General features: G+C 40.4%; 1 long non-coding RNA gene and 1 other non-coding gene across 3 annotated transcripts in view; both read left to right on the top strand.

Annotated features, from left to right (window-relative positions):
* The window catches only part of LOC133078232 (uncharacterized), a 79,667-nt gene that overhangs the window by 15,547 nt on the left and 38,814 nt on the right, over positions 1–25,306 (top strand). The window lies entirely within an intron of this gene.
* LOC133079235 (U6 spliceosomal RNA) lies at positions 24,662–24,768 on the top strand. Its single transcript, XR_009698114.1, has one exon. It is a non-coding gene; the product is annotated as a U6 spliceosomal RNA (small nuclear RNA).

Raw genomic sequence — 25,306 nt, 5'->3', positions numbered from 1 at the left:
AGGGTTGTCTGAAATTGTATTTACTCATATTATTCTATGTGCCAGGATTAAGGAATATCAGACTGTCAGCATGATGGGTACCTCTGTCTAGGCCTGGTTATGTAAAATTTGAATGCAAGATGCATATTTACTTCTTGCATTTGTAACATTAGGATTGCACAGTTCATCTGTTAATATACTCAGTTTTGGGGAGATCAGATTTTATGTTCCCTGGATCATCACAGGAACAAAGAAAAGAGTCTATTAATAATACAAATACATTAATGTTACTTTTAAACACAAGTGTGACATAAATAGGAACGAATATTTATTAAATTCAAAATAAATTTTTGAATTCCCACAATTCTCTCAGATAGGGTTTCCTTTTTATAATTGCACTTATGTCCAGATTTATTTCAGGTATTATATATTTATACAAGATTCAGATGAAATGCTCTTCTGGGTATTTACACACCATTTTTTTTAATAAGTTATTTTTTTATAAATTTATTTTATTTATTTATTTTTGGCTGTGTTGGGTCTTCGCTGCTGCACGTGGGCTTTCTCTAGCTGCGACGAGCGGGGGCTACTCTTCATTGTGGTGCACAGGCTTCTCATTGCGGTGGCTTCTCTTTGTTGCAGAGCACGTGATCTAGGCCTGCAGGCTCAGTAGTTGTGGCACGCAGGCTCAGTAGTTGTGGTGCACGGGCTTAGTTGCTCCGCGGCATGTGGGATCTTCCTGGGCCAGGGCTCGAACCCGTGTCGCCTGCATTGGCAGGCGGATTCTTAACCACGGCACCACCAGGGAAGTCCCCACACCATTATTTTTTGTTAAGATTCACCAGCTCTAAATAGCAGATACTTACTCTCTGAACCTAGAAGACAGGTCGTAAATGTAATCAGCTGTTATCATTAGTTTGATTTCTGATTTTTCTCTGGTTGAAGAAAATAAAGAGTAGAATTCTTAGGTTGAAACAAAGTTTATCAGACCAGGAGTTTATGTAAGTATGTATGTACGTGTGTGTGTGTATGTATGTATATAGTATGTATGTATTCATTTATTTTTCCAGAACTTGTTTTTAAAGAATATTAGTGATGCCAAAATGCCTGGATTTCTTTCCTATATTTATAAGAACGTTATATAGAAATATATATTTCTGAAAATAAAACTTTTGGACTAACATTTATATAACCAGAAGAATTTTTAGACTTAGTTATTAAGGCATTTGACAATATCTAATCAGCTTCTCCTAGAAGTTTACATTGTACTGGGGGGAAGAAAAAGGAATAACCATCGTCCAGTGGTTTCCACTGTAAATGCACAAAAACGACTGTGTGTGTGTGTGTGCAGGCAAATGATCATCACAAATGTAGGCCTCTGAAGACAATGTAAAGAAGAGTTCCTGTGCTGGGTATGTGATAGTGGAGAGTGGAGAGGTAAACAGTGAAAATGAGAGGACCGAAAAACGAGGCCACTTAGCCTAGCCCCATCACTCTTTGCTGTATAGCTGTGCAACTTCCAGACCAAATGCAGTTCTTTTCAGCCTTTCCCATATGGTTTAATAAAAAAAAGAAATTTCTCCAGCCTTCTGCAGTGCAAGTATCTATTGGAATAGATGTTTAGCTGGCATTTTCACTCTCTTTTCTTTAAAAGAGATTTTTAGTGCTCTTTTCATTTCAGTTTCAGGAAATCGCTTTATTTCTGTGTGGTGGCTCTCCACCACACTAGACTCGATGATGGCATGTTATTGCCCTGCACGTCCACTGCAGGTGACCATGATGAGTCCCATCCTGGGCATGGCTTGACTTCATTTCCTAAAATGTGCTTTAGACAGGCCGATCATTTGGGTGAATGATAACACAAAAACTCTATAAAACTGAGTTAAAAATATGTGCTCAAGAAAATCAAGATTGTAGGGTGAAATTTTGTAAAGGATTAGTAGTAAAAGATTGGGTTTGATTGAGATGTTCATTCATTTATTCAGAAATATTTCTGAATGCCCTCCATGTCCCAGGCACTGTATTATGCTTGGTTATAAGTTGGCAAATTAAAAAAAACAACATGACCCCTGGGAACTCAAAATTTAATCTGGGAGGGAATCAATAAACAAGTGGACAAGTAAACATTTAAATTCTGTATTATAATACAATTATAGTTGATGAGTGCTATGATAGAGAATCATTTAGTTGGGCTCCTATTCAGAAATAAAGGTTATGAAAGTCCCTCAAGGAATTAGTATTTAAACCCAGACTCAATGATAGATATGACTAGTTTACCCTGTGAAAATTCGGTGATACCACTCTAGGGAAAGGAAATAACGTGAGCAGAAGTCTGAAGATGGACAAAACTGAGCGTATTTGAGAAAGGGAACAGGGAGCCAGTGTGCTGAGGAGGAGACAGAACTGAAGTCAGGGAAGATGTCGTTTGGATCATTTAGGGCCTTTTAAATCATATAAGGTGTTCAGAGTACAGATAAAAAATAGTTCAATATTTTAATTCCATTTCTTTACTAATTGGTATTCTGTTACTCAGTATAAATTATTGAACATATACAAATTACTGAGTAATATATTAACTACTTTATACCTACTTTAATCCTGAAAACAAATGATCTCAGACCATCCAGTGGAAAAGTACAAGCATTGTGATAGGGCTGACATGCTGAGGGAAATGATAATGACTTTGAAATGACATAGACTAAGGTTAAGTGGTGGAAGCAAGATTTAGAACTCAATTCATGTTTAATCTTTGACATGATTCTGTTAAGCATCAGTGGATTGAAAAATAAATCCTGGATGTATTGATGTATCACGATAAAAGGTGACAAAACACGCTGTATGACAAGCAGGATTTAGGAATGGATAATGTAATGGAGGTGGAACAGTTTTCCAGTTTGGTTGTCTATACTTCCTAAAGAAGACGGAAATGAGTAGAAACTTAAAATATCATGAGATGCGGTAACCCATATATGTGTCAAGAATGTTAAAATTAAGAGCTGGACCAAAATTGTCCCTAGTTATGTAGAGCATTTCCTTTATTACAGTAGCTTGGGGAAAGGCATGCAGGATAGGTCAATATTGTGGGTAGAGTTGTCACCTAAAGCATTTTTTATAATGATTTGTCTGCCCTACTTTCAACCTCAAAATGTATTTTTCTCTTTATGAGTTGCCTTTTCATGTCTTCCAACCCCTTGGGCTCTTCCCTCCTTTTGAGTTCTTTCGACAGAGTGCTGTCTAATATATCCCCCTTCACGCAGTAATTCACTATTTTAAAAATAATTTCTATGCAGGACATATAATAAGATACTGCCTTTCAAATAGTGAAACTGTATCAGTAGAAAGAAGTATTTACATTAGTAACTACAATGCAGGAAAAAGAGTTATAGTTGGTGCTACAGAAATTAAAAGCATCTGCAGGGCTTCCCTGGTGGCACAGTGGTTAAGAATCCGCCTGCCAATGCAGGGAACACGGGTTCGAGCCCTGGTCCAGGAAGGTCCCACATGCTGCGGAGCACCTAAGCCCGTGCGCCACGACTACTGAGCCTGTGCTCTAGAGCCCGCGAGCCACAACTTCTGAAGCCCGCACGCCTAGAGCCCGTGCTCTGCAACAAGAGAAGACACCGCAGTGAGAAGCCCGTGCACCGCAATGAAGAGTAGCCCGCAGTTGCCACAACTAGAGAAAGCCCATGCACAGCAACAGAGACCCAGTGCAGCCAAAAATAAACAAATAAAAATAAATAAATAAATTTATTATAAAAACATCTGCGGAGGGAATTCAGAAGAGAAAGTGACAACATTCAGTTGGGAGGGGGGATGAACACAATTACAGAAGCGACGGAACTTGAAGTGATACTTGAAGAGTGGGCGTTATCGTGCAGGTCGGGAAAGGAGGTCCAGGTGAAGGAATACGGTGAGCGGAGGAGAGGCGGGCACGCGCACATCCTCAGGAGAACGGGGTGATGCCGCCGCCGACTGATGGTCTGTTTGGACACAAGCCAGTATTCTCCAGCTTGCTCACTTACTTGGTTCATCCTGCTTGGCACCAAGTGACTGTTGGTGATTATCAGAAATAACCCACCTAGTAAGATAAAAATATGTATCCTGATATGGCTCATTTATGTTTGTTTTACTGTGGGAGCCGGGTTCCCTGTGATTCGCGCTCTCGTGTGGTTCACTCCCACGTTGCACCAGGGTTGGTCTCCGGGTAAATATGATACAGAAGACAGGATGGAAAGCAGCTTCTGAGGTGAGGTTATGGGATACTGCTGCTTCTGGCTTGGCTGTTCGCTTGCTCCCTCTTGGGTCGCTTACTCGAGGGAGAGTCAGCTGCCATGTGATGAGTAGCCCTATGGAGCGGTCTACATAGTGAGGAACTGAGGCCTGCAGCCAGTAGTCACCTGAGTGGTCTTTGTAGGAGATCCTGAAACCCCAGTGAAACCTTCAGACGAGCGAATCCTGGCTGCCATCTTGAGGGCAACCCCATGGGAAACCCTGAGCCAGGACCACCAGCTAAAGCGCTTCTGGATTCTCATCCTCAGAAACTGTTGGTGAATGGTTTTTGTATTAAGCTGCTGGGTTTCGGGGTAATTTTGTTAAGCATCATCGGTAGATAACTAATACTTTTCCCGACGCCTAGAATAATGTCTTTTAAAAAATTTTAGTTCTAAATATATAATTTTTTTTAAATAATGTGAGTTTTTTTTGTTTTTTTTTTAAATTATTTATTTATTTATTTATTTATTTATGGCTGTGTTGGGTCTTCGTTTCTGTGCGAGGGCTTTCTCCAGTTGCGGCAAGCGGGGGCCACTCTTCATCGCAGTGCGTGGGCCTCTCACTATCGTGGCCTCTCTTGTTGCGGACCACAGGCTCCAGACGCGCAGGCTCAGTAGTTGTGCCGCACGGGCCTAGTTGCTCCGCGGCATGTGGGATCTTCCCAGACCAGGGCTCGAACCCGCGTCCCCTGCATCGGAAGGCAGACTCTCAACCACTGCACCACCAGGGAAGCCCTAAATATATAATTTTTATATAGAACTCAAATTATGTTTAAAGAACTTTTAAAAATATTAATTTGCAGCTATTCAATGTACTGTTGACTTATTCCCTTCTCAAGTTAGTCCCTGACATTCAAATATCAATATGTTGGCTGCAGGTTAAGATTTAATTTTCAGCAGCTAGCTCCATTCCATATAAAAGGCTATGATTCTATTTTGTTTATTACATATGACTTTTATTTTAGTCTCCAGAAGCAAATTAGAAAAAAATGTTCCTGAAAGTGTTGATTCTTCAATGCAAAATTTGTAGATAAACATGTAAACATAATCAGGAGACTTAATTTTTTAAATTTTATCTTTAGTTTTTATTACATTTAAAAGCTCCTTGTCATGAGGATATCTGATTTAAGAACTTAACATTTGTACAGGATCACAGTGAAATGGAGGCTTGAGATATTATTCTGCATAAGTCTTGATCAATCCTTTAATTTTTATTTATTTATTTTAATTAATTAATTAATTTTTTTTTTGGTTGTGTTGGGTCTTCGTTTCTGTATGAGGGCTTTCTCTAGTTGCGGCGAGCGGGGACCACTCCTCATCGCGGTGCGCAGGCCTCTTACTGTCGCGGCCTCTCTTGTTGTGGAGCACAGGCTCCAGACGCGCAGGCTCAGTAGTTGTGGCTCACGGGCCTGGTTGCTCCGCGGCATGTGGGATCTTCCCAGACCAGGGCTCGAACCCATGTCCCCTGCATTGGCAGGCAGATTCTCAACCACTGCGCCACCAGGGAAGCCCAATCCTTTAATTTTTAAAAAGGCATTATTTTCTGAGAGTTTAAGGTTCCCAGCAAAACTGAGGGGAAGGTACAGAGATTTTCCATATACCTCTACCCCCATGCATGCATAGCCTTCACCATTATCAACATCCATCCATTACATGGTATATTTGTCTTAATTGATGAGCCTATATTGACACATCATAATTATCCAAATACATAATTTACATGAAGGTTGTTCTTGGTGTTGTACAGTCTATGGGTTTGGACAAATGTATAAGGACATGTTTCTGTCATTATGGTATCATACAGGGTATTTTCACTACCCTGATAATCCTCTGTGCTCTGCCTCTTCATCCTTTCCCCACCCCCAACTCTTACAACCAGTGATGTCTCTGCTGTCTCCATAGGTTTGCCCTTGCCAGAATGCCTTACAGTTGGAATCATACAGTATGTAGCATTCTCAGATTGGCTTCTTTCACTTAAGACTCTTGATATGTTGCGTTTTGTTTAGTGCTGAACAATGTTCTATTGTCTAGACACAGTTTATTTATCCACATCTACTGAAGGACATCTTGGTTATTTCCAAGTCTTGACCATTATGGATAAAGCTGCTATAAACATCCATGTGCAGGTTTTTGTGTGGTCTTAAGTTTTCAGCTCCTTTGGGGGAAGACCAAAAAGTGTGATGGATGGATTGGATTGTAGGTGTATGTTCAGTTTTGTAAGAAGCTGCCAAACTGTCTTCCTAAGTGGCGGTACCAGTTTATACTCCCATCAGCAGTGAATGAGCGTTGCTGTTGCTTCAGTCCTCACTGGCATCTGCTGTTGTCAATGTTCTGGATTTTCACCATTATAATAGATGTGTAGTTGTGTTTTGTTGTTCTTGTAGTTTGCGTTTCCCTTACTACATATAATGTGGAACATCTTTTTATATGCTTATTGACCACCTGTATGTCTTCTTTGGTGAGGTGTCTGTTAAGGTCTTTGGCCCATTTTTTAAAACACATTGTCATTAAGTTTTAAGAATTCTTTGTGTAGTTTGGATAACAGTCTTTTATCAGCTGTATCTTTGATAAATATTTTCTTCTAGTCTGTGGCTTGTCTTCTCATTCTTTTGACATTGTCACAGAGCAGACATTTTTAACTTTAAGAAAGTCCAGCTTATCAGTTATTTCTCCCAACCCTTTAAGTATTGAGATAATGGATACAAATGTGTTTTTTATAAGTTACTCACATAACTTAATGTAGAAGACAGACCCTAAAGTGATACCCAGTGATTCCCAACCACTGATGTTCATGCCTTTGTGAAATCCCCACTCCTTGAGTGTAGGAGAGCCTGTGATGGTATTCTTACCAGTAGAACACAGCAAACGTGATGGGCTGGCATTCCTGTGATTATATTAGGTTACATAAGACTCTGTCATATCCTACTGGAGCTACAGACTCCCCCTGTGAACCTGATGAAAAGAGTGGCCATTTAGAGAAGCCCCATGGAAAGGACCTGCAGGAAGCTTCTAGGGCCCGTGGGCCCACATGACCTGCAGTCACCTCCAGCCAGCAGCCTGCAGGAAGCCGGGCCCTCACTTGTACAGCTATATTCGCTATTTCAAAATAAAATTACTTCAAAACAAATAATTACAATGACAAATTAGAACAAATCTTTTTTTTCCTTCTCTGAAACTGGATGACAATCATTTCTCTAACTTATTGGCACCTGTTAAATTATTTTTACATGTAGGAAAACGAAGGGGAAGTGGGAAGGCAGGACCATTTGCTGTTGGTGGTCACTCATGCATTTTCTTGCAAACAGAAGTGGTTCTGCACGGTGATCAGTCCCCCTGTGGTAAATGCCTGGGTCCATTTCAACGTGGGGCAGCCAGCTGGCTTCTGTTCTGCAGGGAGGATTGGCTGCCATCCGTGTACCAGTTTTCTTCCTGCGTTAGCTCCAGTCTCAATATATGGGCATACGAAGAACGGCTGCATTTAACAAAGTCACGACGTGTGATCATCTAATTCAGTATGATTTACACTGTGACGTGAACCTCAAACTTTTTTCAGTCTGTACCAGGTCATTCACTGACTTGTCCTGGCAAAAGTAGACAAGAAACAACTTCAGATGCTTCAGTCCACATTCTCTGCTTTTGTGAAACATCCAACTTAAATATATCCTGAATGGGAAGACTTCTCTCATCTCTACGACATCTCTCTAATAATATTCTGCATGTTTTCTTGTTATTTTCTGTCTACATATTTCCCTGTCGCATGACACAGCATATCCTTCAGGGCAGGAATATGTTTCCTTTTGCATTCGCAGCCTACAGTCTAAGCTTCTCCACCAATTATTCAGTTGCTACTGCCAGGTGCTAAATTTTTCATGCATTGTTTCATTTGGTTCCCCTAATAACTTTGTATTTTAGGTAATAATATTATCTCCAGTCTACAGATGAGGAAACAAGCTTAACATGTCGTTTAAAGCACTTGGCATTGGAAAGGCAGTTGGAAAAGATTTTTTAAAAAGGATAAACAGAAAGCAAATGAAAGATAAGTTATTTTTTAAAAAAAAGAAAATAGAAATAACATGACACAGGAGAATTTTGAGGGGAAAATATTCAGTGAACAAAACATGTTTAGGGCCCTGACCTAGGCTCTGACAAGATTACAGATATATTAAGTGTGATCTGATAGTGAAGGAAGCACATTGCTTCCCCAGATATCCCATAAGGACAGAAGTGTGACTGAGGGGAACAATGAGAGCTACTGGACCTCATAGAAGGGACGGCCATTGGCAGTCATAGGGGCCACATGCTGAGCTTTGATAGGTTAGTATAGTAGTAGTAGTATATATTTTGACAAGGCAGAGAGTGAGAAAAAAATTCTTCTGGACCAGGAAAACTAGGTTACTAATAATGGGAAAATGAGTACGTGTATTTGGGGCAGATTTAAAATTTTTTTTAAAGTAAATAAAATAATGCAGAAATGAAGGCAGAATAGAGGGGGAAATCTCTGTGCCTTACTCTCCTCTTGAAAGTCAACCTCATGACCCTAATCTCCCCAGTCTGAAACCCAGCACCATTTTCATACCAAGTATGTTAATCTGCTTCAATTGATGAGGTGACTAAATAGATGAGTTGACTAAATACCCAGTTCCTAACTGAATGAGACCAAATCTCCAAAGTTCTCCTCATCCTTCTGAGTCATTTTATTTTAATGACATACGTGCATGGTTCATTTGGCTGCTGAATATCCAAGTAGGGTTTATATGTACATTTATCCAAGTGCCCACCACAGGCCACTCAGCACAGCGGGATCCTAGTAAGTGATTGTTGAGAGCCCTGGAGGTGAGGTTGGGGAAGGGGGATGAGGTGGAAGCGGCTGAATTGGTGTCTCCTTCTTGGTGGGAACAGGAAGGGCTTGTTGAGAGCACAGCCGGGAAGCAGGGCACAGGAGTCCAGGTTGTCTGTGTTTTCTCATCTCGTCACGAGCAGCCACTTAAAGGTCTCTTGAGCGGTGGAGCAGTCATGAGCGGAACCACTGTTTGAAAAATTGAACTGAGCAGGAGATTGAAGGAGGAAAGATGGTACTGGAATCTAATCTAATAGTTTAGGAGGAGGCAACAGAAATAGGAAGAGATGACAATACTGAGATCTAAAGAACAGGGGTAGAAGTTCAGTTCTAGTTCCTTCTTTGAGACGCTCTGGAGTGTGAAAATTGAGTCACTGTGTTCCTTTGATTGTTGGCCTCCAACAGGAACGTCCTGTTGCTCTATCTGGGTGGAAGGCGCGTTGGGTTGGTTATTGGTGTCGTGCCATCGGTCTGGTGGAGCTCAGCACCTGATTCCTACTCACGTTAGGGAGAGTGTAGCGTACACAGAGGGAGGTGCTCAAGTTCTGCTCCGACGACCTGGGCTCAAATCCTTGCCTTCCCACCTGTACCTGCGAGTTCACTGCTGACCCTCCCTGTTCCCCCGATTCAAGTGCACACGAGGTCAGCAGGGCTGCGAGTGCAGCGTGGCCCCCGTGGGGATTCAGGGATTTCTGTGAAGCCCCGAGCACAGTGTCTCACCCACAGGAAGTGTTCGTGCCCACTCGCTAGTGTGCAAACTTCTCAGGGCACATGGTTCCTAAACTCTGATCACCACATTCAGTGAACAAACCAAGGAGTATACGTCCTGCTTGATAGGGTCTGCCTGTGTGTATCATGTTCTCAAATACTGGGCTCGCAATTATTTTTATAATGGGGCCTATTAAGCTTATTTTCTTATGAACAAAATTGGTACGTTTTGCCCCTTTTCAGTGAACAAAATAGAAGATTCACTTTTGAACTGTCTTTTGAAGAAGAGGGAAATTTCCACACAATGGAACTATAAATTTGAGTGAAATACACTCTGGAATTTACAATAGATGGCAGACCATGTCCTTAGTCTTTCTGAAGGTGTAAAGTTGTAGTTAATTGCTTTGTTCTCAATTTTAAAGAGCAAAGAGTTCATTAATAATATGCTTGAGTGGCAGTTTGCAAAGGCTCTAAAACCTCTCAATGTAGTTTTCATTGCCAAAGATGTAATTCTTCTGAGTGCTCATTATTCCCATGCATTTTAAAATATTTAAAAATACCCTACAGAGGCAGATAAAAATAATCTCTGAATTGCTTTTGAATAGAGCTGTATATTTCAATGAGAAGCCTACTATTTTGGTTTCCTATGACACTTGCATCCTTTATCTAGATATAGTTCTTAAAAATGCAGGGTTTTACAATGAAATTACTACATCCTAACTGTAAGAGGTAAATTTTCAAAAATTTTGGTTTACACACTATATGTGTGTTTATGTGTATGTTTGTATATATATATATGTGTATATACATACATACGGATAGAGGGTCTATTTACTTCATATCTGGCAGCTAGTTGTTCATTGCAAATATCAATCATTAAGTCTCTGCAAGATCTATTGGGTGGGCCAAAAAGTGCCTTTGGTTTTTTAAGTAAAAATAAAAGACACATTTTTCATTTTCACCAAGAACTTTATTGAACAACGTATTCACCCTTTTGTTCCACTACCTTCTGCCATTTTTCAGGCAACTTCATAATTCCATCTTCCCAAAACTTTTTATCTTTTTGAGCAAACAACTTTTCCAGGTTCCTTTTACAGTCTTCCAGGGAATTGAAATTTTTTCCATTAAGAGAATTTTGTAAAGACCGAAATAAATGGAAATCCAAAGGTGCAATGTCTGGTGAATAAGACAGATGAAGCAGAACTTCCCAGCCAAACTGCAATAGTTTTTGCCTGGTCACCAAAGAAACATGTGGTCTTGTGTTATCCTGATGGAAGATCATGCATTTTCTGTTGACTAATTCTGGATGCTTATCGTTGAGTTCCAATTTCAGTGGTCTAGTTGGGAGCAGTACTTGTTGGAATTAATCATTTGGTTTTCTGGAAGGAGCACATAATAAAGGACTCTCTTCCAATCCCACCATATACACAACATCACCTTCTTTGGATGAACACCTGCCTTTGGTGTGGTTGGTGGTGGTCCATTTCACTTGCCCCACGATCTCGTCCATTCCACATTGTTGTATAGTATCCACTTTTCATTGCCCGTCACAATTTGTTTTAAAAAACGGAACGTTTTCATTACATTTCAGTAGAGAATCGCATGTGGAAATACAGTCAAGAAGGTTTTTTTCGCTTGACTTATGTGGAACTCAAACATCAACACGATTAACATAACCAAGCTGGTGCAAATGATTTTCAACGCTTGATTTGGATATTTTGAGTATATCAGCTATCTCCCACGTGGTATAACGTTGATTGTTCTCAATTATTGTTTTGATTTGATCGCTATCAACTTCAGCTGGTCTACCCGACTGTGGAGCATCGTCCAGCGAGAAATCTCAAGCACGAAACTTTGCAAACCACTTTTGACACATTTGATCAGTCACAGTACCTTCTCCATACACTGCACAAATCTTTTTGTGTGTTTCAGTTGCTTTTTTACCTTTCTTCCAATAATATGCCGAAAATGTTGCTTTTTTCCTTCCATCTTCAATATTAAAATGTCTACACAAAAATTCACCAATTTTGATGTCTTTTTTTAAATGCATGCTGATATGACGGCTGTCACATACAATATAACGAAATTGTTTCAAATGAAGTGAAAGACAACTAAGTGCTACTAGAGCCATCCTGCGGAAAAAACCAAATGAACCTTTTGGCCCACCCAATACTTTAGTATCCTAAATTCTTTTGGATTACAAATTTCATCAAACATTTTAAAATACTTAAATGTGTATTTAGTATGCTACTATCGTTCAAGTAAAGATAGAATAAATATACATCATTTCTCGCCCCTTCCTGTAGCCGAAATTCAGCTCTGTACCCTGATACTGAATTGAATCTTGGAAACAGAGTTTTTGGTTAAGTAGAAAAGAATAGCTTTATTGCTTTGCCAGGCAATGGGGGCCACAGTGGGCTAATGCCCTCAAAACTGTGTGTCCCAACCTGGAGGTGGTAGTGAGGAGTTTTGTAGTAATGGTTCAAAGAGGAGGGTGTGATCAGCTCGTGGACATTCTTCTGATTGGTCAGTGGTGAGGTAAGTGGGAGTCAGCATCATCAACCTTCTGGTTCCAATTGGTCTGCGGTCTACATGCTTGTGGGCAGCATACAGTTAACTCCTCCCAGCTGGTGGGCGTTTCAGTATCTGCAAAACAGCTCAAAGATATTATTTATATCCCTTCAGGGGGAACCAGGACCCTGCCCCAAGGCTGCACTATTGTTTCTTGACTGTTCCTCTCTTGTCTCCTCATCCCCTCGCTTCCCTGATTACCAGCTGTTTGAACCTGCCCTTTGAAATTCAGGGAAGGTCATGGAGGCTGAAGCCCATTCCCTGAAAATAAGAAATGGGGGACACAGAAAGACTTTTATGCCTAGGAGCCCCACAGGGTCCTGCTCAGTTTCATTCCTACCAAAGCCAGCACAAATAACCCGATGAAAACCACAATCATCTGAGGTAAATATAATTCTTTGGGACACCCCAGCACCAAATGATTGAGATTTTCAAGGCACTAACTCAACCTGGCCATGTTGTATCATCATTTTTTTTTAAAGGCAGGTTTTGTATACAAAGAACTTTCACATATAACAAGGTGATCAGAATCCTCGTTTTAGTGGCCACAGGTTCAGCAGATAATAGTATGTATTGCATATGTATTTATTTGCTGCAGATTTAAGCAGCAAATAAATACATAAGCAAAGCAACCAAATCAAGGCATGAAGAGAACAGCTGTTTAACTAACTCAGCCCCCTGCCCTGGGAGTCCATAGAGGCGGCAGTAACTAAGGTTTGTTTCACTTAAGTTACCAAGAATCCCATTTTCCTCTGGGTTCTTCAAATCCCACAATTTCCCACCCAAGCAATTAGAAATCATACATGAAAGCACAATTCAGAGAGAAGAAACAATAAATCGCTTAGCTTGTTTCTGAAGTTGAATGTAATTTAATCTTATGGTTTGTCTTTGAGAAATTACACAATGGAAACATTTATTTTAGGTGACATTCCAATGTCCGTGCCATGAGAACCAGGATTTTGCACTGGGAAGTGGCCAGTACTTGAGTTCTTTTTTTTTTTTGGCCACACCGTGTGGCTTGTGGGGTCTTAGTTCCCTGACCAGGGATTGAACCCTGGGCCCACAGCAGTGAAAGCACTGAGTCCTAACCACTGGACCACCAGGGAATTTCCAGTACTTGAGTTCTGAACATAGCATTTGAATTACAATTTGACCACTAAGAAGTCTACCTTTCTGGGCTGCACTGTCTTCTTTTAATTAGGTTTCCTTGATGAGTAAATTGCTTGAGAAAATGGTATGTAAATTTAAAACACTATGCAAGGATTAGTCAATATTATTTTTCCTTTTTTTGTAATTTCAAACTCTTGGGGGGCCGTCTTGTAAGCTCATCCTGAGTGTGATCTGTCATCACTTGAGATTTAAGTATCATGTCAGTACTAAAATTATTAACAGTGCCACTGGTATAGAAGTAAAAATTAACATTTCCATCAAAGAGCAGTCATATCTGAAAGTACAGCATGAGTCATCACTGTTTGATGAGATTCTTTTTAGAAGCCAGGCTTAGAGACGGCAGGTTTTCTTTTCACTCCTGTAATTCCTTTTGTTTGGTGTAAGGTAAATAACCATTTAGAGAATACACTGTAGAGTATACAGGAAAATTAAAGGATGGTTGTACTACATAATCCCTAAAATCCGTAGAAAAGAAAGTTCTTTGCAAAAAATATCTTCCCCATCGGGGTGGGTGCTCCAGAGTTACCATTTGTAGTGATAGCATGACAATTAATTTTATAGAACAAAAACCGTGTTGTATTCTTTCTCTTCTTGGACTGGTATCATCTAACTGACATTATTGCCTCCAAAATAATTGGACAGTTCACTGTTGGCACTTTCAGGGAATGGATGGTGGAAATGAGAGCCGTGCTCTTTTCTGATTTTCATCAGATTCTCAGCAAAAAATCTTTACCTTACTCCGTCCTCATGTTTTTATTCTTCCTGTCATCCAAAACAGAAACAACTACTTGAAAGAAAACTCCGTACTTTAAAGATTATACTCTTTTCCAGTATAATATCTATAGCTATCCCATTTCCCTAAATCATTACATATATATGTAACATTTAGGATCTAGAAGGAGGAAAGAAGGATTGTGAAATAAATAGGTCTTCTCTCAGATTTCTCTGAAAACAGAGAACCTACTTTACTTGCTAATTCACACAGATAGGCTTGGTCTGGCTTCATTTGCCACTCTGTACCCCACAGAGAAGGGATGCAGTTACAGCAGCACAGAGATGATTATGTGATCCTTCCAAAGAAGGAGAACTGGGACACACTGTGGGGTGCAGCATAAAGGGATGGGATTTTCTCCATACTGTAATAAGGTGTGAATGGTTTGTGACCTTTCCTCCTATTCCATAAAACCTCATGTTGAAACACTAAGGACATGGGAAAGGTATACCCTTTAAAATTAAGTAGAATTTAATACACACTTCATACATATTTACTTATTTATAAATATTAAAAAAAGTTAAATTAGAGAAGAGGAATTCTGTTTTACTAGCTGGGTTTCACCTATGTTGATTATATATTTATTCTCACTCAAAACATCGTGGTAGCTCTGTGCATATGTGTGTGTGTGTCTGTGTCTGTCTGTCTGTCTCTGTCTATCTCTATCTCCATCTCTGACTTGCAGAAGTTAGAAGCACATATGACACATGTAATCATATAATTTCTTAGTGGCCTGGAACAGGTATTGGCACACGGCCCGCTGGGCTGCTTCTCTGCAACTCCATTCACTAAGGTTATCGTGGGTTTCCTTTGTCAATTGGGATGATTCGGGCTGCAGGTAAGACAGTATCCTCACTATAGTAACCCCCAATGCAGTGAGAAGGTTGTTTTCTGCCGTAACGATTGTCGGAGGGGTGGCCGGCTTCAGGCTGGGTGGTGCCGCCCTCACTGACATCTTCAGGCACCTTGGTGCTTCCCGTGTCTCTCCTCTGTCTTTGCTTTTCCACACAGCCTCCCTTCCTGTGTTGCGTGATGGCTACAGGGATTCCAGGTATCACGTAGAAAAGACAAGAATGAGCAGAGAAGAAAGGAATATCCTCCCTTGCATCTTTTCAATTTAGGTTTGAATGACTCTTGCCAAAGTCAGCCCTGTGCAGCCCTTGCCCGTGGCATCTTGCACTGCCTCTTGGGGCACCTGAGAGACAGCATTCCACCTGCATCGTGTCAGCATCTGCCATCCCTGCTCTAAGCAGAGGGTTTGCAGCATTTCCAAACAACTGTTGCCTTCTGCCGTGGCAGCATTTGCCTGACTGCCTGCCTGGTTTGACGTTAAAAACTTATCTCCTCAGAAAAAATTTATTTTTGTTAGTATTCTGGCAACAAGGTTGTGTAGATATGGGGAAACTTATTTTTCATATAAACCCTATTATTTTAATTTTATTTATTTTAAAAAATATATTTATTTATTTATTTTTGGCTGCACTGGGTCTTCGTTGTTGCGTGTGGGCTTTCTCTAGTTGTGGTGAGCACAGGCTACTCTTCATTGCGGTGCGTGGGCTTCTCATTGCGGTGGCTACTCTTGTTGCGGAGCATGGGCTCTAGGCGTGTGGGCTTCAGTAGTTGTGGCCCATGGGCTCAGTAGTTGTGGCTCGCAAGCTCTCGAGCACAGGCTCAGTAGTTGTGGTGCAGGGGCTTAGCTGTTCCGCGGCATGTGGGATCTTCCTGGACCAGGGCTCGAACCCATGTCCCCTGCATTGGCAGGTGGATTCTTAATCACTGCGCCGCCAGGGAAGCCCAACCCTATTATTATTATTTTTTAATTTCAGAGAGAAGTTGCACCACGGTTATAATAATTATAGGCAACAATCTTTGGTTGCTGTCAAGAATGACCGATGAATGCTAAAATTCAGAATACTCTTTGATTCTGAGATGGAGTTTTTTAATGTGGTTTTCCCTGGTTTCCAGTGGTTCACAAGGGCCTCTGCTTAATTCTCCATGCTCATTTCTCCCCATTTTCTCTTCCCCTTTACATGCTAAACCTTACAGCCTGGATTTACCTTGTTAGCTGCTCAACACTCTCCATCCTCTGTGTATGTTTTTGGCTCTGAGTGGACTACGTTCTCCCCATTTCTCACCTCATTGTCTTCTGTGGTTGTTCAGATCTCAGCTGAGATGTCGCTGCCTCTGCGAAGCTTTCCTGATTCCTTTAAGGTTTTCTTCCTCTTTCTCATTCTGGTACAGTCAGTCATTTTACTTTCCTTATCTACTTTTCATACACAGTTGTTTCATTTTACCTTTATTATTTCTAAGTAGTTTTAATGACAAATATTAATTAGAATTTTTTAGAATCCTTAATTCCTAGTTAAAACTAGGAAGTAAGCTATTGTGGACTGTTACACTAGCATTCTGCAGATTGGAATATTTATAAAAACATTTCATGATTTCTAGAATCTGTCATTCCTCAGAGTAAATTTTTCAGTGTGGCACAAAACCATTTTTCAGTGTCTTTTCTAATAATCCCAAATATCTTTAGTTCTTCTGTAAAAGGAGGCCCAAAGGGGATAAACCTATGCTCAGTAATTAATGCTTCAGTATTTTATCTTATTTGGAAATGATCTAGATATTCAGTGAATGTCCATCATTTATCTCAGTGTAACCTTAAGGTTTCAAGTTACCAAAATTTTTTGGAAACTATTTTTAAGTAGATATACTATGAAGCAAAATTATTGTTGAACTGTTAATTTATAAACTTTTATCTTACATCTCTTTGATTCACTTGTTCTTAACAATTATGTTTATATTAGTCATTGAATTTTTATGAGACATTAAACAGCTACCCATCATCTTAAGCTATCTTTCTTGCTGACAAAGTTTGTAACAGAGACAACATGAACTTATATTACCAAAACCAGGTTTGGCTGCTCACTGCTCAAAAGCCAGTAATTGAGAAGTAAGTGTCAGTAAAAAGAAAAGCTGCTTTAATCGGCAATCTGAGGAGAATGTGGACCTATGTCCTGAGACCAACTCTGAAGATCCTGCTCTGCCATGACAATTTTTAAAGCGGAAAGAATTCTCAGTGAATTGTCAAGGCAGGAGGTTGGATTCTGCATCATTCTCTATTGCTGGCTGACTCTTCAGATGTTATCTTGCCTGTGTGATCTGCCTGTAAGATTATTAAGGGGGCTGTTGGGGGTAGAGAGCTAGACATTCTTTAACTACTTAATTCTTCATTCTTACTTCCTTTTATTTAGGAAAAGAATGAACAGGTCAGGCAAGGCATGGTGTGCATTCAGGAGAGCATAAGTCAGGAGTTAGGTTTAACTGCCTACTGATCTCATTCGTATAATTAGGTTCTTTTAAGGTTAGAGGGAAACAGAAATTGGCAAACCGGAAAGGGGCAGAAGAGCTGCTTTCAGTTCCCCACTGTCAAACATCATTCCATTTCTATGGGATTAGGCACAAAGTTACACCTTCTGTAACTTTTTCTTGATGACATAGGGCACCATATTCTCAGAGTGGAAGATGTAGACATGACTGTGTAGCATCTCTTTGCTGATAATTTTAGTTGCCTGCTTACATATATGGGCAGAGCAAGCTACAATTATCTTGTTGCTCACGAAGATATAGATTATTATGAGCCCTAATGTTAATCCCATTCTTTTGAGGCCAGTTCTTGGAATTGTGCTAGCCATAGATTCAGTACTGCTCAAGATGGAGCAGCTTATGTCATGGCTACGGTCTGGTCATCATACAGTTAGCTTTTTTCCTCTGGTAGTAGTTATAGTATCCGTAAAACAACGCAGGAACGTGCATCAGACACTGAGTCTGTGAATCTATTGTCCTAATCATTAACTGCTCAAGTCTGCTCTTTTGTGACTCTGAGAGGCCTGGGAGATCTTCAGGTTTTCTACAAACAAGAGGCAGGGGACGTAGAGGGGCTTTTGTATGTGTGGAGCCCTGCAGGGTTCTGCCCAGCTCTGTGACCAAATGCAAGTTTGTGTGCCCGATGCACAGTGAGGCCGAACAACTGAAACGTCAGAGTTTGGAGCAGAGAAATGTCTATTGCAGCGCCCAGCAATGGGAATGGGTGGCTTGTGCTCAAAAAACCCAAACTCTCTAGTTTTGGGGGAGAAGTTTTTAATAGGCAAAATTTGGGGCAAGGGCTGCAGGGTGTGTGACTTGCTTATGATTGGTTGGTGGTGAGGTAACAGGGTGGTGATCCAGGAATTTTGGGCTCAGCCTGAAGTTACCATCCTCCACCAGAGTGGGGAGCCTTAGTTCCTGCAGAAGAACTCAAAGATATTGTTATGTATATTCCTTGAGGAGGAACCAGGACCCTGCCGCAAGGCTGCACTATTGTATCTTGACTGCTGCTCTTCCCTTGTTTCTGCACTCCCTCAAGTCCCTGATTAGCAACTGTTTGAATCTGCCCTTTGGAACTCGGGGAAGGACAAGGAGGCTGAAGCCTTTTTCCTGCAAATAGGAAACAGGGCACATAGAAAAGATTTGTACCGGGGAGGGCCCCGAAGGGTCTTGCTCCATTTCAGTTCCACTTATTTGACTTTTAGTAAACCTAGGTAGAATAAAAGTATGATATTTAATGCTGATAATGCTAAAGACATGCATGTTTTAATTCAATCAACAAACTAGCTTTTATTTACTGAAGATTACCCTAGATCATGTGAACTTCTAAAACATTTGGGTTAGTTTCTATATTTCTGAGGGTATACTTGATTTTTTTTATAAACGCTTGTTTGTCTTTCAGCCAATTAAATGGAGCTCTTTACAAATTAATTTTAGTAATACCATCCAGAGGTACAAAAAAAATCACAGATTTCATAACATACATACATAAACACACAGACAAATGAAAACAGATATCTTATAGCTTTTGTTTTAAAATTTTAGCCATGAGACAGGTACAATAATGCAAAAACCACTAGTTTATAAAAAAAAAGAAAGTTGGTTCTAAATTGTTTCTGGCAGAGGGAATGAGTTATCTGCTCAGATGGCTAAAGCTTTTCACTGATATATGTGGAACAGAAACTTAAGATTTTTCACTTGCTTAATTTCCAAATAGCCTTCCCCCCTTTTTTACCCTTCTGATAAGAATTACCTTCCTGAAGTTTGCATTTCAAAGAGATGGCCTAGATAAGAGTGCTTGGAGAAATGTGGTAGAACATTTACAACTCAAAGGCACAGAGAAAGAATGCAAGTTCCTCCAAGAAGGACTTTTCCCCCCTAAGGCCAGAATTTTTACAATATCTACAAGCCTTTGAGGTGAATAAGGGAGGTTTGGGGATTGGTAACAGGATAGGTGGGCATTGAATTGCTTTCAGAGCTGCATTTCTGTTATTGTAAAGACTCAGTTTGTAAGACAAGGAGAGTTGTTTTTAATTCCTCAAAGAATTGGGTTGCAACCTGGATGAGTTCAAAAGCTCCCCGTCCTTCCCATTCTAACTACTTATCTTTAAGTTGCTTCTTTATATCAGCGAGAGGATCTTCAGCTAAGATAGAAATCAAAAGATTGCCATGTTATAGATTTAGAGCTTTGTCTTTGGAATATTTGTTGTTGTTGTTTGTTTGTTTGTTTTTCCTTTGCATACATTTAGCTTAGGAGAGAAGACTTTTTAAAAAGTTCCTATCAGGCTCTTCTGCAAGTTTTCCCAGGATCACATCTGTAGGCTCCAGAGTGAGTGGGGTTTAAAGTAGACTATAGCTCTGATATCTTCTAGAATTTGGCAAGGTTTTCCATTAATTTTAATTTTATTTTCCCCTCTGGTAACAGTTTACCAGGGGATCCCTTGGAGTCCCATAAACTCTGAGCAGCTCATATGGGAGGGTAGATATGGGCTTGTCTGTTAGGCCACTAACTTGGCCACTTAGTTAGGCCACTGACTTGGACTTTTGTTTATGGTCTTGTAGTTTCTTCAAAGTGGAAAAGCAATTCAGATAGAGGATTTGTAGACTCTGAATATTCAGGTAAAGGAGGATAGAGGAGTGTAGCAGGAGTCACGTAAGTCTGAGTCTTTTGCTGTAGGTACCTCTTGTGTCTTTAGTTTTTTATTAACCTTTTGCAGTGAATCTTTCAATGAAGCTACTTTGGAGTACTGAAGGCTTTTGGAGCTTTCTGCATGGCCGTTAAAGTAGGTATCCCATACTGTTTGTTTGATTTGGGAGCCATTCCTTTCAAGTGTCCTTTTTAGATGAAAGATCTTGTCTAGTGAGAACATTCCCTATAATGGCAATTATAATCCTAGGTTGTCTCAGTAAGATTTTGCCATTTTTATAAATATCTACAGCTTCCAGGACCACAGTTCTTAGATATAAAAGAAGCAGTTGTGCCAGACACTGGCATGCTCAATTCTTTGAAACTTGAGGACCCTGTTTCTTTAGCTGAGACTTAAGTCTCTCCTAAGACAAATTAGTACCCAAGAGAAATGTGCCACTGAGTTGGGGATTGTGTGGTGTTTTACACTGTGCCTCATGGCATGGACATTTTCATGAGGTTTGCCAGCAACGTACTGTCAATCCAACCTATTCCATGACCGACTTATTCTAGCTAGCACAGGAGCCTTAGAGTCTGGTGGCAAGTGCTATAATAGCTTTTATGTGCTCTATCCATGCCCACCAATTTTGTGGCTTTGGCTTCCAAGATTCCCACTAACAATAGATTTATTATTCCTTTACCTCGTGTACCCATCAATAGAAATCGACAGTTAACAAGGAAACAGAACTGTGCACACCAGCAGTAGCCCAGGATGTGGTATTGTGGACTGGCCAAGAGAAGGCCATAGGTGCTCCCTACCAATAGTTCCCAAAGTGGAACTACGGACTAAACGAGCAGCACCCAACAAATGGGGACTGTGGGCCAACCAAAGGCTGGGGACTCGGATTCTGGCTGGAACTGTCTGCCAGCTGAAGCCCTGGAGTAGGATCACATGCTAACCAGTGGCTAAGGACTCATGCTGTGTTAGAGCCACCTGTCAGTCTAGACTGACTTGTTAACCGTGGACTGCAGTGCCAGTTCGATCAGGAGCTCAACACACAGACGGCAGAGCTTAGTTCTAAGAGGAACTTACCCACGGCCCTTGGAGACAGCAAAAAAAAAAAAAAAACAGAGCTCAAAAGGTTCACAGGTACCAATGCCTGCATTTCTTCTTGTTCTTAAAGCTGTCACAAGTCTCCAGATCCCATCAATGCCACTCAACTCTTTAAAAAAAATTCAACTGAATACATTTAAAAATCTTATTGGCTTTATTTAATGATTCTTGAGTCAGGTAGCATCCAATCTAGCAGATAGAACGGAGCTCCGGGGAGCTGTATGAAATGAAAGACTTTTATAGGCAGAAGGGAATGGGAACAAGGAAGTTCCACTAGACAAAAAAGCTGGTTATCGCAACGTCAGTTTCCTTTGGGGAGTAGTAGGGGTCTATCAGGACGTTACCTAACTAGTGCTTATCAGGCGATTCCTGATTGACTGGTTTAAGAGTCCATTTCTGGAAGAGCCAAAACTGTCATTAAGTCTTAGTTTGGTGATGTGGAGCTTAGCATAAGCAACTCCGTTTGAGCTTGTTGTTTTTACAATCTGGTAGTGAGTAAAGATCACAATCCATCTGGCTTAATTCTTTCAAGTTCAGTGATTCAACTTGCCTTTGTTGAGTCTCTGCCACATCCCTGGCACATTATTAGTCATTGGGAAAATAACAGAAAGTGTTTTAGTCACAAGTTCTGCTCTCAAGGAACTTACAGACTCACTTGAGGGAGAAGACTTATACAATTAACAGTAGCAAACATAAAACAGTACGCATCTGTGGGGCAGGAAGGATCATTTTTCCTCTACCCTTGTAGGTTCTTGGCTGAGACACCCCCTGTAATAAAAGACAGATTAACAGGAGAAAAACAAGAAGTTTACTAACATGTATACCTCCTGTATACATGGGAGATAAACTGAGTAACTCCTCTAAATGGCCCAAGTCACGGCCTTAAATACCATCTCCAGCTAAAGACAAAAGAAGATGTTGGGGGAGGGGGAGGCCAGTTATTGGAGGGGACCAGGAAAAGCACAGTAAACAAAGGTGAAGTTGTGCGGATTTAAGTCATTGCCTTCTCCACTGATAAGAGTTTCTGGAGCTTTAGAGTCAGCCTTCTCTTCCTGGTACAGAGAGGGGTCTCTCACTTTTACAAATGGAGATGTCCCTTATAAATGTCAATGTCTCTTATGAAAGGATAAGCTCTCAGAGCATCTTCTATGGATGCCAAAACTTGGCTTCTTTGCACTGGTGCCATATCAAATCTCGGAGACAGAGTTTTGGGTGAAGTAGAAAAGAATAGCTTTATTGCTTTGCCAGGCAAAGGGGGACACAGTGGGCTTGTGCTCTCAAAAACTGTGTGTCTCAACCCGGGAGGATTTGGTGAGGAGTTTTATAGCAATGGTTCAAGGGCGGGGTTGTTGATAAGGATCAGGGTGTGTTCAGGGCCTGCACTCCTTTAATCTGGCCTCAGGTGGTCTCCTGATGAGCTTTAGTGGTTCTCAAGTTTATCAAACTGTGACCTTCTCTGGAATGAAGAATGCTTCATCAGCTAGTTAACATCTTCCATTTGTTGGGGGTATTAGTTCTGTAGAAGAGCTCAAAGATATGTGTATCCTTTGAGGCAGGACCAGGATCCTGTCTCAAGGCTGCACTATTGTTTCTTGACTACTCTCCTCCCTTGTTTCTGTATCCCCTCCCTTCCGTGATTAGCAACTGTTTGAACCTGCCCCTTGGAACTCAGGGAAGGACATGGAAGCTGAAGCCCATTCTGTACAAACGAGAAATGAGGGACACAGAAATGCTTCTGTGCCCAGGAGCCCCACTGGGTCCTGCTCAGTTTCACTATGTCTGCTCTTTCTTAAAAATAACCAGCTGAAAATAATCAGTATGCCAAAGAGGCATATTTTGAGGTGGTATGTTTTGCTCCCCTTCACTGTTAGGAGGAAGTGGGGCCAATGGAAAGAGTATCCAGCCAGGAATCAGGTGTTTCCTTTTCTAACTCACTCAGTCCTGGTTCATTGTGTGACCATGCTGGGGAAAGATTACTACAACAAGATCTTCTGCCAACCCACAAAAGCTCTCTGCAAAAAGTAGAAGAGGAAGAAGACAGCTTTATTATTGAATAAGCATTAAACTAGAATGTGATGCACATCGCAGGCACTCCGCTAAAGAACAGACCGAAAGCGGATAAACAATGACTCATCCTCAAACGGCAGGCTTGACAGCACCATTTGTCCCACATAGGTTATCCTAAATTCATTTGGTAATTGGAGTGACCATCTGTGTTAGCTAGTATGATTTAGCCAAAGGAAAAATCAAATGACAGTAGGTCATTTTGGAACAAGGCACCTGCCAAATCAGGCTCTGACCCTCTCACAGAAAATGCGAGATAGAGGTGCTGTCTTCCTTAATGATGACATTTCAAAGAGATGGTTCCTAGGTCCTTGAGAAAGACACTCCTGGGTCATAAAGGTGGTAAGAGGCTTATTTAGCTTTTAGTAAGATTTATATGCATTTCAAAGAAACAGAGATAGAGCCAACAAGTTTTCTAAAGTAGATGCTGAAAGAAGAGGCAGCTGAAGCCTCTTCCCTTATTTTCAACAGGAAGAACTGAGCCTCTTATTTTTAATTCATATTTGCTCTTACAACCTTTCATCGGTCACTTCATTTTTGGCCACTTTTCCGCCAGTGTAGAGAAAAGGGGGAGATCTATATCAGCATTCATAAACTACCTGCCCACCAAGTTTGAGAACTAGTGAAGTACCACAAGGAAGAGCTTCTGAAGTCTTGTACTTTTTCATGTCTCTTCTTGTCATAGACTTAATAATAATGATAATAACGGCAACAATAATAATAATAAAAATGGCAGCCTTTGAAGGCCAAAAATTTTAGGTCCAAGCCTGAGATCCTCACAACTAAAAACATGACCAAGGAAAAAACATTTTCCTAATTTCCAATTACCTCACCTGTAAGTAGAGATTGAGATAGAGGTGGGTTTTTTTTTTTTTTTTTTGACATTTTGGGTAGTTCCTTTATTTATTTATTTATTTTTAAATTTTTAATTGAAGTATAGTTGATTTACAATATCATGTAAGTTTCAGGTATACAGCACAGCGATTCAGATTCTTTTCCCTTATAAGTCAGAATGCAACATTCTTTATCCATGGCTGAGGTCAGTGTTTCACCAAAGTGTGGGACTCATATCACCTGTCATCCATGTGGTCCAGGTGACCCATTTAATAACACTGAATCACATGGTGGGGTGTTATTCATTGCTCAGAATTGTCAGAATAGTTAAATACATTAAAAACTTACTTTGGTGCTTGCTTCAGCCGCACATATACTAAAATTGGAATGATACAGAGAAAATTAGCATGGCCCCTGCACAAGGATGACATGCAAATTTGTGAAGTGTTTCATATTTTTAGAAGATGTGGTACGTATATACAATGGAATATTACTCAGCCATAAAAAAGAACGAAATAATGCCATCTGCAGCAACATGGATGGACCTAGAGATTATCATACTGAGTGAAGTAAGTCAGACAGAGAAAGACAAATATCATATGATATCACTTATATGTGGAATCTTAAAAAAGGGTACAAATGAACTTAGCTACAAAACAGAAATAGAGTTACAGTTGTAGAAAACAAACTTATGGTTACCAGGGGGTAAGGGGTGGGAGGGATAAATTGGGAGATTGGGATTGACATATACACACTACTATATATAAAATAGATAACTAATAAGGACTTACTGTATAGCAGAGGGAACTCTACTCAATACTCTGTAATGACTTATATGGGAAAAGAATCTAAAAAAGAGTGGATATATGTATATATATGACTGATTCACTTTGCTGTACACCTGAAACTAACACAACATTGTAAATCAACTATACTCCAATAAAAATTTTTAAAAAAAACCTCTTACTTTGGTTTAAAATGCCTAAAATACATCTCT

This window comes from Eubalaena glacialis, chromosome 18 (genome assembly GCF_028564815.1).
Source record: "Eubalaena glacialis isolate mEubGla1 chromosome 18, mEubGla1.1.hap2.+ XY, whole genome shotgun sequence".
In the NCBI taxonomy this organism is placed as follows: Eukaryota; Metazoa; Chordata; class Mammalia; order Artiodactyla; family Balaenidae; genus Eubalaena; species Eubalaena glacialis.
The sequence above is the reverse complement of the archived record's forward strand: the minus strand, read 5'-3'. Positions and strand labels throughout refer to the sequence as shown.